Raw genomic sequence first — 7,555 nt, 5'->3', positions numbered from 1 at the left:
CATCAAAAATGCTGGGCTGGAGGTATGACTCACATGGTAGAGCACCAGTTGTGAACAAGGAAGCCAAACAATAGCATGAAGCTCTGAATTCAAGTCCCAGTGCTATCCTGTATATGTGTCTGCGCGTGCACAGACACACACACACACTCTCTCTCCTATCACTTCAAACATCTTAATCACTTTAAACATCTTAATCACTTACCCAAAACCTAGCAAGCCACAGGGCCGTGAGAGAAGAGAAAGGAAGTTAAGTTTAAAGGTTGAGGTGCAGCCCAGGCTCTGAACTTTCTTTTTTCTTTATTGGATTCAATCCTAAATGTACTATTTATTTAGTTAACTCACTATGTAGGGAACAGGCCTGAGTTCTGCCTTGAAGGCAGTGCTTCTGAGTTTACCAAGTCATTGACTTCAAACCTGCTTTATTTGCTGCCAAGAAATGTCAGTGTTCCATGAAGTTTATTGTAGTGAGGTTTTATACTTACATCACCAAATAAAGCCACTTTCCTCTGATCTTTTTCACCAACGGAATTTCTATGAACTTGCCTTGTTTATAGCTAGCTATGATGATACACAGACGATTAAAAGAGTGGGTACTTTAATACACACACACACACACACACACACACACACACACTTTACTCACAGCACCCTCTCAGGGTAATCTGATACATCTTTGATAACAGAACTCTCCAACCTGCACCAATGCTCACACAGGAGATTTGTAAGAATAACTTGTGAGTGATTTTCCTCCTTTTCCCTCAGTGGTACAACCTATTTGAAGACAGCTTGGTGTCATGTGACTGAGCCTCTGCTAATCACTGAGAGCAGGAATTGACTTAGCAGGACTTGACATCACCATCTTTGACTTCCTATGCTTGGGGTTGATGTGGGTAGGTTCGGCTGCCCAGTGGGTGGAGCAAATGACAAACACTGATCAGTCAAATCTACACATCCTTATGGAAGGGAAATGTTACTTATCCTCTGGGAATTTTTTATTCCATACTGTTCACATGGAACAACAATTTGCCAACAGTCTAAAATCTGTTAACTATTTTCTTAATCTTTGGGACCAGCACTGGGGCTTGAACGCAAGGCCTCATGGTCTTGCTTGGTTTTTTGCACACGGCTGCTGATTTACCATTTGAGCCACATCTCTAATTCTGACTTTTTGTTGGTTGATTGGAAATAAGATCTCACAGATTTGTCTACTGGGCTGGCTTCAAACCTTGATCCTCAGCTCTCAGCCTCCTGGAGCAGCTAAGATTACAGGCACCAGCCACCAATGCCCAGTTCTAGAATCTGTTATATTCCAGTTAAAATTAAACAAGTAGTGGAGGGTAAAGGGAGAACACATGAGTAGAGGGAGGTAGGGTAAGCAAATGCAGTGATTATATTCAGTGTACATTATAGAAAAACTGAACTACGTAATTTGAGAGTAGAGATAGGATTAGGTAGATTGATGGAAGGAAGAGGTAACATTGATCAAGATGCTCATAATTGTTAGGTCTGCCCAGGAGGGAGCAGACCTAGCAATAACCTGATTTGTGGAACTGAAACTCCTTTGTATAACTACTGGGATAAAAAAAATAATAAAAAATATTGAACAAGTGATAATTTCCAGTCAATAGCAAGGAAGCTAGGCTACAGAAAACAGACAATTCGAGACAAGAGTTCAGATTACTGGAGCATTTCATCCATGTGAGGGGTATAGAAGCCATTTTTGTTGTGAGGAAAGAGGAGGGGACAGGGAGCAGAGCCAGATGAAGAAGCATAGTTTCTCGCACCCAAATCAAGTGTTCCACAATGGCGTCATCGTTCATGTGAAACAAGAAGAAATTCAGAATCACTGGTAATCTGGCCTCTCAAATAAGGAGACTATTTTAACCTTGCTGTCACATTGGCACAAATGTATCCTTCCCATGTACACTGTCATGATGATTGCTTGTTAAATACAAATAAATACTTCCAGAGCTTCAATTGCTTTAGTTTTTAATAATAAAATTTATGTGTATATTTGAAGGTTCAGTCAAAGTCCAAATTAAGAGTTATTATTTGATGGGGATATAGCAAATTAAGTATGAATTCTTGCAAGATATACTTTATCTCTATTACACAGTTTAAAAAAATTAAAAACAGCCATGATGGTTGATACCAACAAAATAGAAGACTGATTAAGATGAGGGCTTGCCATGAATCCTATTTAACTATTCAAATGGATAGTTATTGAGTTATTGAGTGTCTTTCATAGCCTTAAGATGGGACTAGCCTTTAAAAAGGGGAGGGCATTCAGAGACTATGATATTTTATAGTTATTCCATAAGTTGATGCCTTCTGACATTTATTAGGTGCTTAAACTTTCTAGTTCTCTGCTGAGATTTTACATGCATTATTATCTTTCATCCTTACTCTACGATCCTGCACTTACACTCCATAGTTATTTACCATTACATACCAGGAGACCACAGTGAGTCATTGACTTAAATTCATTGACTACTTAAACCACACTGGTAAATGGGAGAAGTACGATTTCACTCAGATCTTTCTGACTCCGTAGCTCAGAGCTCTTTCTACCATCAAAAATGTGCTTCTGTTGGGAAATATTATTCAGGTGTTCCCTGGGAATGCAAAACTAAGATGACACAAGAAGATTGTGAATTTTACGAGGAATGGACCAGTCTCATTTTCTCTGCTTGTTTCCTCAAGTTCCAAGGACTTAGGAATACTTTGTGGTTTTTCTTGTCATGGCACCAGAGGTGGGCTTCTCATCAGTGAGGCCAGGGCTCTGGTACTTGAGCCATGTCCCTAGTCCTTTGCTTTTAGTTTGTTTTTCAGCTAGGGTCTCAAGTTAACTTTTCCTGAGCTAGCCTGAAACTATGATCTTCCTATCTCTGCCTCTCAAGTAGCTGGGATCACAGGTATACTCCACTATGCTCATTTGACAGTTTTTAAATGAATGGCCTCTGACAATTAAACTTTGAAAGTGACAGTGTTTCTTAGTATAGACCCCAGGAGCCCCAACACCATGGTAACTGGTAACAGCTGTGATGTAAGAACTAGGAGGAGAGGAGCACGTGGGAAGATAGATGGACTGACTCTATGAAGGAAATGGACTTGGTGACATGTGCAACCCCTTATTTCCAAGTCATCCTGAAAAAGGGCCTTGTGATAGCATGCAAAGGGCGCAGCATGGCAGCGGGGGTGGGGGAGTGGGGGGGTGGGAAGTGCGCTCAAGACCAGCCCGATGTGGGCCTGGAATGGATGTCCTGTGTTGCTGGTAGGGACGAATGTTGGTTCAGCAGACATAGGTTCACAAATGTCATTGATGACTTCAGCAAATGCAGATTCAGATGAGTGACTAGGCAAGGGTCCAGCAGGGAGTGAGAAGAGAAAATGGGAGGAAGAGGAAGGAAATGGTGATGTTAGAGACCAATGCCCGCAGGAGGGGTGTGGCTGGCATGGCAGCAAATTCCTTACACCCAGGGCGGCAGTTTCCCTGTTGAAAGTAGCCTATCTCTCACTCAGGGAGACTTAGTTGAAACAGCTTCAGAGAGTGGCAAAGAGCTTGAGATTAGAGGTAAATACGGAATCCCTTAAAGCTTTGCCCTTTGTCAGACTTTCTAGAGAGTGTGACCCAAAGCTATTTAGGAACCATTGATTGAATCTTAATTTAAAGTACAAGGAAATCAAGCCTCTGGATATTTTGTGACTGGTCCAAGGTTGTATGACTATTTATAGGCTAGATCTGAATGTACAGCAACAGGTGCACAGGTTAGCTAACAGAGGATATAGTGCTGTTTCTCAGTATAGCTCACTGCAGAGACAAACAATCCCCACATTGTTCTCAGTGGCTTTGTGCAACTTGAAGCCTTTTTCATCACTCTCATCATATGGGAGAAAGGTTGTGAGGCTTAGCTTCTAGTGAGGGTGAGGGGACGAGGGCTCTTCCAGTGAATGGCTGCACCTGCTCAGAGATGTTTGTTTTCAGACACACAGAGAGAAGAGTGCAGAGAGGGTCAAGAGGGATTTCATAGGCTCTCACATCCGCCCACAACCTGTTGACTAGTTGTTAGGCATCTAATTTTCTTCAACTGCAAGGGAGTTTGGGAAATATAATCTTCTGGCATACCTAGTACAGTGGGCCAACCATGCCACTCCTTCTGTTACCATGTTTGCACTGACAATTCCACATCCCAGGAAGCTCATCTTTACACCAATCTGATATAGCCAAAGACAGATTCCATCACATGGTAAATGAACTGGCAAATTAGGAGGATAAGGTAGAACAATTTCTTTAATAGCAGTAGAGGCACTGTATGTATGTTTAAAAATTGTTTTTGTTTTTTTTTGGGTCCGGTTGTGGGGCCTGAACTCTGGGCCTGGGTGCTGTCCCTCAGCTCTTCAGCTCAAAGCTAGCACTCTACCACTTGAGCCACAGCGCCACTTCCGGCTTTTTTCTTATGTGGTGCTGAGGAATCGAACCCAGGGCCTCGAGCATGCAAGGCAAGCGCTCTACCACTGAGCTACCTTCCCAGCCCTAAAACTTTGTTTTTTAATCTTAAGCTTCAAGTGCTGTAGAACTGAATCTATTCATTGGCATCCTTTATAAATTTCTCATGACTTACAAAAATATGTTATTCAGGATATGTTTCAACTATCTTACAGTGAGTCACGATGATGCTATAATTTCCATCTGTGAGCCAGTTGGCTCTTTACCAAGAACTTGTACTGGGCTCCCCTCCCTGGGAACTGAGATTTTAGAGTAGCAATAACAGAGAGCAACCCCAGGTGCCTGGACCTCTGAGCTCTGTGCTGAGAAGTCTTATGATCTCGGCATTCCTGCCCCAGCCTGTTCCTTCATGACATCTTAAATAAATAGAAACTCTGGAATACTGTACCCAAACCTTACTCTCATCTGTAAACTCTGTTCTATAGTCCATGGGACAAAACTTAGGGGCTTGAGGGATGTATCACCAGCCATATAGAGGAAAGGTTTTCCTTTATTAGGCCTCTACCAAGATCAGTCTCATTTTCATGATCTCTGAGAAGACAAGACACTAACACAGCAATACCCAAGAGGCAGTGGGAAGAGCCAAGACAGAAGGCAGATCTTCCCATTTTCAAATTCTACTCTTGGTATCATGGCTTGGAGTTGATAGTTGAAGAGAGAGAAAAACACCACAGGCTAAGGGGTAGAGATGAGCAAATAGAAAGTCTCAGAGACCATTGACCTGACAGGCAATTCCTTTGAGGTTGCAAGGAGAGTTGATGAGATTTCAGAGGCAGCCAGATTCAGATTTTTCCACAATTCAAAGACCAAGCTAGGGAACAGCTGACATTTCTGGAGGCCTTTGACAGTCCAGGAAGTCGAGCCAGGCCAGGCATGATGTCTCCAGGACAGCTGTTTAGATCAGAGGGATTAGTCTGGAGGTAGGCTGTCAGATGGCTGGGAATAAGAAAAGATCAAGGTGATTTATGCATGAATAGCTCTGGAGGCCCCTGTCATCTTAGAGAATGTTTCACAATGGAGCTTCATTTTCCAAGGAACCTTTCCCAAGTCCTCTCTTCCCTTCTTTAGGATGATCTCAAGCTTGGAATTATCTTGGATTTTTGTAGAAACTGGTCTTTGCCAAGTAGCATCAAGTAAATCTTCCTTGAAACTTCCAAAGATTGCATTCTTGATCTTTCTTTCTTTCTTTCTTTCTTTCTTTCTTTCTTTCTTTCTTTCTTTCTTTCTTTCTTTCTTTCTTTCTTTCTTTCTTTCTCTCTCTCTCGTTTTCTTTTTTCTTTCTTTCTTTTTTCTCTTTCTTTTGTTCTTTCTTTCTCTCTCTCTCTCTTTCGCTTTCTTTTTTCTTTCTTTCTTTTTTCTCTCTTTCTTTGTCTCTTTCTTTCTTTTCTTTTTTTTTTGCCAGTCATGGGGCTTGCCAGACAGGGCCCGGGCACTGTCTCTGAACCTCTATGTGCTCAAGGCTAGCGTTCTATCATTTGAGCCACAGCGCCATTTCTGACTTTTTTTTTTTTAGTAGTTTTTGGAGATAAAAGTCTCAAAAACTTTTCTGCTCTGGCTGGCTTTGAACCATGATCTTCTGATCTCAGCTTCCTGAGTAGCTAGGATTACAGGCGTGAGCCACTGACACCTGGCTCATTCTTGACTTTTCAAAACAAAACTACTCCAGAGGGTAGCAAGTTCTGGGAAGCTGAGGCTGTGGTCTAAATTTCCCCTGAAAGTCTCAACCACTGATGAGATTCTGTATGTGTATCAATCATATCATTTCCACCCTTACTCTCTGTTCCTGTCACTCCAAGTATGAGAAGAAAGATGATTAAGATAAAGGAGAAGTTCCTGGGACTTCACCTTCTACTTCTCATTTTCCAATGTAAAACTATCTGTCAACATGGCAACAGCACTTGGGAAGAGTAAGGGAAAGAAAATCAGCAAATTTAATTTTTTTCCCTATGCATTTTACAGCAGTTGTGAGAATATTTATCTCCTTTGGGCATGCAAATAGCATAAATGCTCTTGGCACTGAAACATCTCTTTCTGTCATCAGGGATTAGGTATAAAGTTTGGAGATGAGTTCATTTGTCAGTTTTATTGGTGAGAAAACTGAAGGTGAAAGACTTTCACCCAAGTCCCTGAGGAATCCTGTGAATAGCAACGGTGACAGGTGGATCTGCTCTTCCTCTGGTCCCGGGCTAACTTTGGAATCTTTCTTCCTTGACATATATGAAGTAATAAAACTAACTTGCAATTTTGATTAAATACAGGAAGAAGTCTCCTGTGCAAAAGTCAAGAGGGTGATCCGTTCACCTCATGAAATATTAATAAAACCTAAATCAAAACCCTTAATTGGCTGCCTTTCATGGGTAAGCCAATGTGCTAGGAGGAAGCACAACATTTTTAAGAGTTTAGTGACAGAGAAACCACATGCTATATTTGCAAAGATCGGTGTCAAAGCAGAGGTGAATTGTTGGAAATTTCAAATTCCATTTGAAGACCCCAAGGGTACATGATACCCAGTACTTTCTCTGCAGAGTGCTAACATGAACTCCCAGCATTGACAATATAGGCCACTAACCTCTACACATAGACTTGCAAAAAAAAAAAACAAAACCACCAATCCCCCCCCCAACATGTTCAGGGAACCGTGCAGATGTAAAAGCTAACCCTGGCTGACAAGCCACGGGGGCTCTGCTGTCAAGTGTGGATACAGAGGAGGTGTTGCCTGTTCCTCCAAACTGATTCCTTACAATGTTCTACTGATTATGATCATTGTGTCCCCCACTTGGTCTCATCACAACTGGATCAGTGCAGGTAGAGTACAGTGTAAGAAACAGCATTCATCAGGAGCTGGGAAGGTGGCTCAGTGGTAGAGTGCTTGCCTTGCATGCATGAGGCCCTGGGTTCGATTCCTCAGTACCACATAAGCAGAAAAAGCCAGAAGTGGTGCTGTGGCTCAAGTGGTAGAGCGCTAGCTTTGAGCTGAAGAGCTGAGGGACAGCATTCAAGCCCAGAGTTCAGGCCCCACAACCGACAAAAAAAAGAAAGAAAGAAAGA

This window comes from Dipodomys ordii, unplaced genomic scaffold, assembly GCF_000151885.1.
Source record: "Dipodomys ordii isolate 6190 unplaced genomic scaffold, Dord_2.0 Scaffold28, whole genome shotgun sequence".
In the NCBI taxonomy this organism is placed as follows: Eukaryota; Metazoa; Chordata; class Mammalia; order Rodentia; family Heteromyidae; genus Dipodomys; species Dipodomys ordii.
This window is presented reverse-complemented; position numbering follows the sequence as displayed.